Source organism: Phascolarctos cinereus, unplaced genomic scaffold, assembly GCF_003287225.1.
Source record: "Phascolarctos cinereus isolate Bilbo 61053 unplaced genomic scaffold, phaCin_HiC Scaffold_4;HRSCAF=312, whole genome shotgun sequence".
NCBI classification, from domain to species: domain Eukaryota; kingdom Metazoa; phylum Chordata; class Mammalia; order Diprotodontia; family Phascolarctidae; genus Phascolarctos; species Phascolarctos cinereus.
Genome location: NW_027555847.1, coordinates 346,799,255 through 346,809,852, shown reverse-complemented (window position 1 = coordinate 346,809,852; position 10,598 = coordinate 346,799,255). Strand labels below are relative to the sequence as shown.

At 35.5% G+C, this 10,598-nt stretch overlaps 1 pseudogene; it reads right to left on the bottom strand.

The window, feature by feature from the left end:
• Positions 1-1,691: 1,691 nt before the first annotated feature.
• On the bottom strand, positions 1,692-8,151 carry LOC110216141 (somatomedin-B and thrombospondin type-1 domain-containing protein pseudogene; annotated as a pseudogene).
• Between the last annotated feature and the right edge of the window lie 2,447 nt (positions 8,152-10,598).

The following is a 10,598-nucleotide window of genomic DNA, read 5'->3' as shown; positions in this document are numbered from 1 at the left end:
TAGGGGCAAAAAGGAACCAGCAAAAAAAGAACCAGCCTGGTGAGTGCAGAAGCTGTGGGTAGTTACAGGAGGCTGGAGTTCTTGGTTTTGGTACCAGGCCAGAGGGGAGAATTGAAGAGTTTGATGCCAGAGATACCACCCCCCATATCTCAGGACTAGAGGTGATTACAAAAACTAAATTATTACAAACAAAAAAGCAGAGGCAAAGGAGAAAGAATTCTACCATAGAAAGTTACTATGGGAATAGAGAAGACTAGGGTTTATCTTTAGAGAAGTACACTGAAGCAAAGAAACCCTCTTTTGACCCAAAGAGTAATGTCAAATGGTTACTGGCCCAAAAAGAATTCATAGAAGAACTTAAAAAAGATTTTAAAAATCAAATGAGAGAGATTGAATAAAAACTAAAAAAAAATAATCCAAGAAAAACTAGAAATTATAAAAAGAAAGTCAACCAATTAGAAAAGGAGATACAGAATCTTAAGGAAGAAAGTGACTCATTGAAAATCAGAATTGGGCAATGGGGAAGGCAGTGAAGGTATACAAGATAAAAAAAAAAGAAACAAAATATAAAGAATGAAAAAATAGAAGATAATGAGAAACATCTCATAAGAAAAACAACTGATCTAGAGAACAGATCAAAAATAGAAAACATAAGAATAATCAAACTACCTGAAAACAATGATAAAAAAAGAATCTTGATACAACAACACAAGAAATAATTAAATAAAATTATTCTGAAGTATTAGAACAAAAGGGGAAAGCAGAAATAGAAAAAATCTACCAATCACCACCTGAAAGAAATCCAATGTGGAAAACCCACAGGAATATTATAGTCAAACTGTGAAACCCCCAGCTCAAGGATAAAATATTATGAGCAACAAGAAAAAAATTAATATGGCAGTGCCACAGTTAGAATCACACAGTGCCTATAAATGGTGACACTAAAAGACTTCAGGTTTTGGAGCATTATGTATAAAAGAGCAAAAGAACTGGAGTTGCAGGTGAAAATATCACACCTGGCAAAGCTAAGCATAATCTTAAATGAAAAAATAATTTAATGAATTGTCAGACTTTCAGGACTTCGTTTAAAAAAAAAACTACCTGAACTTAATAGAAGATTTAACATACAAGAGCCAAGAGAAATATAAGTTACATCCCAAAGACTGATTTCAAGGGACTCAATAAGGACAGAATGTTTACCTTGTATGTATATAAATATAAAATGTATATCCAAGATTGTTATTAGTAATTGGGTAGTTCATAAGAAAGAGTGGGGTAGACCTGAGTATGATATGACTTTAAAGAGTACAACAATTTAGGAACAGCTAACAAGAGTAATTTTCTTATACAAATGAAGCTGAAGAGGAAGAACCAACATAGAGGAATTAGATGAGGGAGGTGGCCTGTTAGTTCTGGAAACCTACTTTCATCAGGAATGGGTTCAAGGAGGAATAATACATATATATCTAGAAGAGTATAAAAGTTTTCTAAATTCGGAAAGAAATAAAATGTCAAAGGGGTAGGGAGGAGGGAAAGGAGAAGTGAGGAATTCAAAAAAAGAAAAGAAAAATCCTCTGGGGTTTTTCTGAAACCATCCTTCATATCAGATTTTTTTTTGTTTTCCCCTCTTTATTAATTTATTTTCTTTGAAGTATGACAATCAAATATTTGGCAAAAGAGCAGATAAGTCCTTAAGTTTTGTGAAAAGTGTCAAAATTTACTTCATAATGTTGAACATATACACATGAACAATGGTCCAGTCACCAAACTTTTCCCCAAGTTTCTTGATGTTGAGGATTAACAACAGCTTGCAATTGGAAAGTATGATTTCCATCAGAATCCAGGCCACCTCCTTTCTCAAGGGTATTGCATCCAGCAAGCAGCTCAGTGGCTGATTTTCCACAGCACAACAGTGAGTTAAGGATTCTGTCTTGAACTTCATACAATATCCAGCATCCCCTGTGTCTGCAGACCACCATGGAGATACCAACCATCCTTTTCTCTCCTTGTTGTATGCAGATAGTGACAAAAGCAGGAGCATTATGAATATTTTCCATAAGAAGTTGTGTACTCCATATAGCTTTCTCTTAGAGGAGAGGGCAAGGCTCTCCACCATTCTGAGGTTTCTTCTGCACATAACATCTCCACATACATGCACATGTCTGCACAGCTTCTACAGGGCCTTCTTTGTCTTCCACAATGCACTGGCAAGCTGCATATGCCCAGGAGTAGTCAAAGCAGCAGTTGCCAGTAAGCTGACATTCTTGGTCACAATAGCACATCCAATAGACCTTGTCTAGCCTCCAGCTCAAACCAAAACAGGTGAGGCCAAATCTGGGCCAGCACTACCCCACTTTGGAGAAACATCTCTAGTCCAAGACCCAAAAGAACAGGAGCTTTTATAATGGTACTTGCTCAATGGGCACGTAGAAGGATCTGCAGCATGAACCCTTCTCCTTGTCCAAAGACAGAAGCTATGGTGACAGCAGCAGAAAGTAGTGGCAACTTAACTTGGTACCCAGGGGGAGTGAGTTCACTTTTTCTCTCTGGGCTCTTTTTTTGTCAAAAGTTCTTGTTGTAGCCTCCTTTTCTCATGTTTTTCTTGCAATTTCTCTACTTCCTTCACACAATTGAATTTTCTGTGTGCATTCTGGTGTGTAGAAAGAATATTTAGGAAATTGACTAGGCCATGAACAGACAGAATCAATCACCCTATTGTCTCTTGCGGGGGGGGGGGTCATTTTAATAGGGGCCACAGTCCAGCGATTCTTCACAATTTTGTTTACTACTTTAATAACTCTTTAAGCATAATTCCAGATTGCTCTCCAAAATGGTCGAATCATTTCACATTCCACAAACAATGAATGTGTCCCAATTTTTCTACATGCTCTGCATTATTTGCACATTGTCACCAATATTATTTGGTATTGTATTGGAAATCCTAGCAGTAGCAATAAGAGAAGTAAAAGAAATTAAAGGAATCAGAACAGGCCTTTTTGCAGACAATATGATTATATTATTGAAAATCCCAAAGACTCAAGTAAAAAATTACTTGAAACAATGAATGACTTTATCAAAGTACCACAATAACCATAAATCCACATAAATCATCAGCATTCCTAAATATCACAAACAAAACTGCAAGAAGAGATAGTAAAAAAATAACCCATTTAACATAACTTTAGACAATATAAAATATTCTGGAATACATCTGCCAAAACAAACTCAGAAGTATATAAATGAAATTATAAAAAAATCTTTTTATATAAATAAAATCAGATTTAAATAATTGGAGATATATTAATTGTTCATGGGCAGGCAGGGGCAATACAATAAAAATGGCATTTTCAACCAAATTAATTTATATATCAATGCCATCCCAATTAAGTAACCAAAATTTATTTTAGTTAATTAGATGAAAAAAATAATAAAAAATTTCACTTGGAAAAACAAAAAATCAAGAATATCAATGGAAATAATGGGAAAAAAAGTGTAAAGGAAGGAGGTTTAGACAAACTGGATCTTAAACTCTATGAGGAGGTAGTAATTATCAAAACTATCTGGTACTGGCTAAGAAATAGAATGGATTCCATTCTAAAATAATGGAGCTGATAAATAAAAATATAGCTCCCAGAATATGTCACTCTAGGCTGGGTCTTTTCCTGTGCCTTTGATAACAGAAGCTCAGAACTGTCAGGGCTCGATTTATGTCAGTTCTCATGCTTAATAACCCAAGAGACTCATATTACTTAATTCATAGTTATTTTCCTAATAAACCTAAACAATATGACCACTCTAAGTAGGAGTCAGATTTATCTTCCTTATTTCTGAAAATTTGCAAATAGCTTTAACAACATGGTATAGTCCATACTCAATTTACAGATGAAGAAACTGATACTGAGACATTCTGACTTGACATAGAATGCACAGCTAGTAAGGGTTTAATGATAGATTTGAACCCAAGCCTTCTTGACATCAAGCCTCTGCTCTTTCCAGGATCAACTTCTGCTCAGGGAGGGATGGTATTTATTGTATGAAACACCTATTTCTGATGCTTTCATATAGATTTTGGCTCTGGGAGAACCCTTGGGAAGCCCATATTTTGATTTTACATAAGAAGATACTGAAGTCCAATGAGTTCAAATCTTTCCAATATTGACATAGCTTAAAGTAGTGAAGGTAGGATTCAAACTCAAATTCTCTGAGTTCATATTTAGGACTGTTCTTGCTATACTATGTTACTCTTTTTGATCTTTTACCTTCTCAAATAAATCTCTCATATTACCCAAAGATTCTTATCACAGTTTGGAAACACTAGAGGAAATTCAAAATGATTTCTTCTATGTCCTTTCCCATTTCTGTAGCCCTTGGTCTTCCAAGCAATCTATTTATTGCTTTATTTGTTCAGGTCAGATTCTGATCTTGTATACCTTTAGTCAAAGTCTTTGTAGAGGAGGCTTTTTCCGATTTTCATCCACACTGTCTTTGTCTTTCCATGGTAGAGGATATGATCTGGTACAAGCAATCTTAATCCCTCTGTGTGCACTCTCAGCAGCTGCCTGCTACCAAGCTTGATGAATATTTGACGTAGCAACATTCATAAACAAGGCACATGTCCAACATAAAAATGCTTCTTGTTTTACAAATTCCAAAAATAAATTAAATAAAAAAGACTTAAAAGAGATTAAAGTTCTGGAGAGCCACAGAGTTTATATTAGAAGCAGAACATATTATAAAACTGTATGCCAACTCTTAACAATGGGGAAACACAGAGAGAGAGACATACACTCTCTCTCTCTCACACACAAATCTCAGAGTTGTCTTACCCTTTCTTTAGTATGTAACAACTATCTCATCAGAGAGAGAAAAATGCTACTTTTTTTCCTTTCAAAAAAGTCCAAAGATGAGGGAAAAACCTCAATAGACTTCGCCATTAATGTGTTGCAATAAATAGTTGAACCATTGAAAAAGAAGCATTGATGTGATTACTTTTAAGTTGATGATGTCCTTCTGAAGATGACACTATTTACCATAAATTGTTGTTTTGCAGCCATTTTCAGTCATGTCTGACTCTTCATGATCCCATTGGGATTTTTCTTGGCAAAGATAATGGAGTGGTTTGCCATTTCCTTCTCTAGCCCTTTTTACAGATGAGGAAACTGAGTAAACAGGGTTAGGTGACTTGCCCAGTATCACACAGCTAGTAAGTGTCTGAAGTCAGATCTGAACTCAGGAAGATCCTGACTACAGGATCAGTACTCTACTACCAGGCTACCTTAGCTGCCCTTATCAAAAATAGGACACAGAAATAGACTTGAAAAGTCTTGGCTATCTTTTTGGTACCTCTTGAGAACAGGTCTCGTGCATTTTTGAAACAAGGCAAAGAAAGTTAATTGGCCTATATGGGAATTGAATATGTGGCATTGGCCTCATCATTAAAATGCTCTACTGCCAAGTAGGGCATAAAATGCCAATTAACCTAATCACATATAGACAGACACAATTGTGATTGACACTGACTATGTAGTATATTAGCCTCCTCTCTATGCATTTATCATCTCCTTTCTTATCTCATCCATTCAATCCAATGCAATTCACAATTATTTGCTGATCATCTACTATATGCCAGGCACTAGGGTTATAATGGCTAAAGTGAAAAAAATAGTCCTTCTCTTAAGGAGTTTCATTCCACCACATGGTTGAGGTAGGTGGACAGGGGCAACATACCCATAAATAAGAAAATGGAAATATATATATATATACACACACACATATATATGCATATATGTACAGACACACATACATACACATATATACATATATATGTGTATATATGTGTGTATGCATGTATATACACATATATACATATATGTTTATATATGTATATGTATGTGTATACACACACACACACACACACACACACACACACACATATATATATAATAATATATATAATACACAATAGTTTCAGGGGCACAATAACAACGTGTGGGGGTGTAGAAGAAAGACCTAACATAGGAAACAGCACCTTGAGCTTGAGTCTTAAATGGAGCTAATGATTTCAAGAAGTGAAAGTTATAAGGGAGAGCATTCTAGGTATGAGGGAGAGCCAATATAAAGGCATGGAAGTGGGATATTCTGTCCCCTAAATTCAACCTTGCATTTCCTTTTTCCATGAATTTTTATAAGCTACCACTATGGCTAAAATGTGCTTCATTTCCAATTCCACATTTCTTATTTTCCTTCAGCTCAGGTGTCCCCTCCTCCATGAAGTCTTTCCTGATCTTTCTAGCTGTAAGTGTTCTCTTTCTCCTTAATTTTTCTTGTTGAGGTCAGATTTGAACTTAGGCCTTCCTAACTCCAGGTCCAGCATTCCACTGTACCCCCTACCTGTCTTTCTATAAATGTATGTTACTCTTATAATAAATCTGATCAAAGTCCTAAGGCATTAAAATGTAGAACGAAAACTAAACTTTAAAATGGTGAGGGAGAATAAAGCCAATCAATCATATAGTTTAAAAGCACAAAAGAAAACTAAAGAATACAAGAGTCCATTCTCCCTTTCGATGTTGTAGTTCTCTAAGAACTCTAAAACTCTCAACAAGGCCTTTTTGGAACCCCAAACTGGGTAAAGAAACACAATTCCCTCTAATTTATTTATTATTCCCTTTAACTTATTCTACCAAGCCTTTATTCCTAGTGGAAGAAAAGGCTGTCTCAAAGTGGAATGGGCTACCTCAAAAGACCATGGATCCCCTATCACTGAATTTTTTTCAGTGACTCCAGATAACAAATTTTGGGGATGTTGTAGAAAGAATTTTTGCTCAAGTATGAATTGGAATAGGTGTCCTCTAATATCTCTTTCTTTTCTGAGTTTCTGTGATTCTATCATTTAACCAGATGGGTGTAAGATGGATCTTGACAACATTTCTGTGGAGCATATTATAATTTGGCATTGGTTGAATTAGAAGGAGACAGTAGAAAAAGAAGAAAGAAGCATGTGTTTTACTACTAGGTTTTTTCACATTCAGCTTTTAAGAATTTCAAATATCTTAAAACAAAGTATGCATATTATCTTGTTAACTCTAGGAACATACTTATAAACAAGTACAAGTGAAATATCTACCATAATCAATGGGACCACCGGCCTAAGTACTAGCTTCTAGTGATGCCAATGAATGAGGGGTCTTTTAGTCATAACTATATGATAGCTAAGAAAATTAACTGCTTTAAATATTGACTTTTACAAATAAAACAAAGAAAATTCTTTCAGATGACACTTGAAAAATAACAAATACCTCATAAAAGTTGTTAAAGTGCCAGTGACAGAGACCTTTGAAAATTCAACTGCATTGTAGAATGTTTCCAAGTTCAACTCATTGGGCATTAGAAAACTTAAACATATGAAAAAGTAATTAGACATGCATCTTTGAGAGGTATTGTAAAATGGACTTTTAGCTCATGAAGTTAATGAATGTTGCAAAGAAATCTAAAACATGTCAAACTGGGAAAGCTCAACAGTAATAGCAAAAAGGAACAATGGGTTGATAAAAACAAATAAAGAAAACACTGGTGTTTAACCTGTTTATTTTTAACCTATGTAGGCTGGCCTTGCAATGCATAGTCATCCAAGAATTAACCAACAATAGATGTTTTGGAATAGGGACACCTGGGGTGGAAGGAGTGGTGTAAAGATAAGTAAAGTTATTCCATGATAGTTATAGGAGATAGAGACTAGCAGAAGGCGAAAGTTTGGCATGTGAACACATCCACAGTCTAGGAAATATATGGAGAGATGCTGGTGTCTGGTTGGTGTGCTGGAACCAGCTTGAACTAGTTTGTGAAAATTGATTATTGAATTTTCATTGTGAGCATTTACATCTAAGAAATCAGGAAATACTATAAATCATGGCTTGATTTATTATTTCATTGGTTGTATAGTCTTAGAAAGTGATGAAGAAAATAATAATATAGATTATACTCAAAGGTGGTATAGTGGATAGGAGCCTTAAGTGGGCCTTCAGCCAGGAAGATAGTTAGTAATTCAGTCATGGCCAATTTTTCACAACCCCATGGACCATTGCACACCAGACCTTACTATCCTCCACCATCACCCAAAAATCTTTCCAAAATCACATTCATTGCCTCCATGATGCAATCTATCCTTATCATCCAATGCTGTCTCCTTTTCTTTTCACCTTCAATCTTTTCCAACATCTGGGTCTTTTCTAATAAGCCTCATCTTCTTATTATGTGCAAAAAGCATTCCAGCTTCAGCTTCAGTATTTGACCTTCCAGTGATCAGCTTGTACTAATTTCTTTTTCTTTTCTTTTTTAAATTTTTTATTAATTTATTTTGATTTATCAACAATCACTTCCACATGCTTTTGAGTTGAAAATTTTGCTCCCTCTTTCTCCCCCCCACCGCATACTCCCCAAGATGGTGCACAATCTCACATAGGCTTTACATTTACATTCCTATTAAACACATTTTCACATTAGTGAAGTTGTAAGTAAAAATTAAAACCATTAGAAGGAACCATCAGAAAGATGAAACAAGGTAAAAATAAGTAAGAGCAATTCAACTTCCATAGTTCTTTCTTTGGATATGGACAGCATTTTCCATCCTGAGGCCTCTGGAGATGTCTTAGATCCTTGTAATGTTGAGAAGGGTTCAGCTTAACAATATTAGTCATTGCATAAAGTGGCTGTTATTGTGTACAAAGATCTCTTGGTTCTGCTCACTTCACTCAACATTAGACCATATAAGTCTTTCCAGGTTTTTCTGAAGTCAGCCTGTTCATCATTTCTTATAGCACAATAGTATTCCATTACATTCATATACCACAACTTGCTCAGCCATTCCCCAATTGATGGGCATCCTCTCAATTTCCAATTCTTTGACACCACAAAAAGAGCTGCTATAAATATTTTTGTACATGTGGGTCCTTTTCCCATTTGTTTGATCTCTTTGGGATATAGCCCTAGAAGTGCCATTGCTAGATCAAAGGGTATGCACATTTTTGTATCCCTTTGGGCATAGTTCCAAATTGTTCTCCAAAATGGTTGGATCATTTCACAACTCCACCAACAATGTATTAGTGTTCCAATTTTCCCACATCCTCTCCAACATTTATCATTTTCCTGTTTTGTCATGTTGGCCAATCTGATAGGTGTGATGTGGTACCTCAGAGTTGTTTTGATTTGCATTTCTCTAATCAATAGCAATTTAGAGCATTTTTTCATATGACTATAGATGGCTTTAATTTCTTCATCTGAGAACTGTCTGTTCATATCCTTTGACCATTTATCAATTGGGGAATGGCTTGTGTTCTTATAAATTTGTCTTAATTCTCTATATGTTTTAGAAATGAGGCTTTTATCAGAAAGACTGGTTGTAAAAATTCTTTCCCAGTTTTCTACCTTCCTTCTAATCTTAGTTGCATTGGCTTTGTTTGTGCAAAAACTTTTCAATTTAATGTAATCAAAATTATCCATTTTGCTTTTCATAATGTTCTCTATCTCCTGTTTGGTCATGAATTCTTCTGTTCTCCATAGATCTGATAGGTAAACTATTCCTTGTTCTCCCAGTTTACTTATGGTATCAGCCTTTATATCTGTCACGAACCCATTTTGACTTTATTTTGGTATATGGTGCGAGATTTGGGTCTATGCCTGGTTTCTGCCGTACTCTTTTCCAGTTTTCCCAGCAGTTTTTTTCAAAGAGTGGGTTCTTATCCCAGAAGCTGGGATCTTTGGGTTTATCAAATAATAGATTATGTCAGTCATTGACTACTGTGTTTGCATATTTAACCTATTCCACTGATCCACCTCCCTTTCTTAGCCAGTACCAAGCAGTTTTGATGATTGCTGCTTTATAATACAATTTAAGATCTGGAATGGCTAGGCCACCTTCCCCTGCATTTCTTTTCATTAGTTCCTTTGATATTCTGGACCTTTTGTTTTTCCAAATGAATCTTGTTATTATTTTTTCTAACTCTATAAAATAAGAGGGACTTGTATGTACCTAGAATCCCACCAGGTATCCTACTAGGAGATTCTTTTCTGACTCTATTTTAAAGCATAACAATGGGCCTTCCTTCTGGTCTTTCCCATGGAAGGGAATCATGTAGAACAGCAGGAAAGGTGAGTGTCTCTGGGTAATATCTGAGATTCCTAGTACCTGATTACCTCATTTTAGAATATCAGAATGATATAGCAGAATTGGGGGGGGCAAAGAGGGGCTTTCAGTAAAAACGATGAAATGAGAGATTCTTGGCAAACTCATTTTCTGCTAAAACTACCTTATGAATAATAAACAACTCCTCCAAAAGAAGTAAAAGATTAACCAAAAAAAAAATCTAAAAAGAAACTGTCATAAAGCAATCCCTTCCTCCAAAAGGAAAAAAAAAAGAGGAAACAGCAAAGCACCACAAAATCATCCCCAGAGCATCACCCTATGAGGTAGATGATAGTATTATCCCTATCTAAGAGATGAGGGAAACAGTAGAAAAGGAGTTTAAGTGACTTGCTCATGGTCACACAGCTGGTAGGTATCTGAAACAAGAACTGAACCCAGATACATGAACATGAATAGC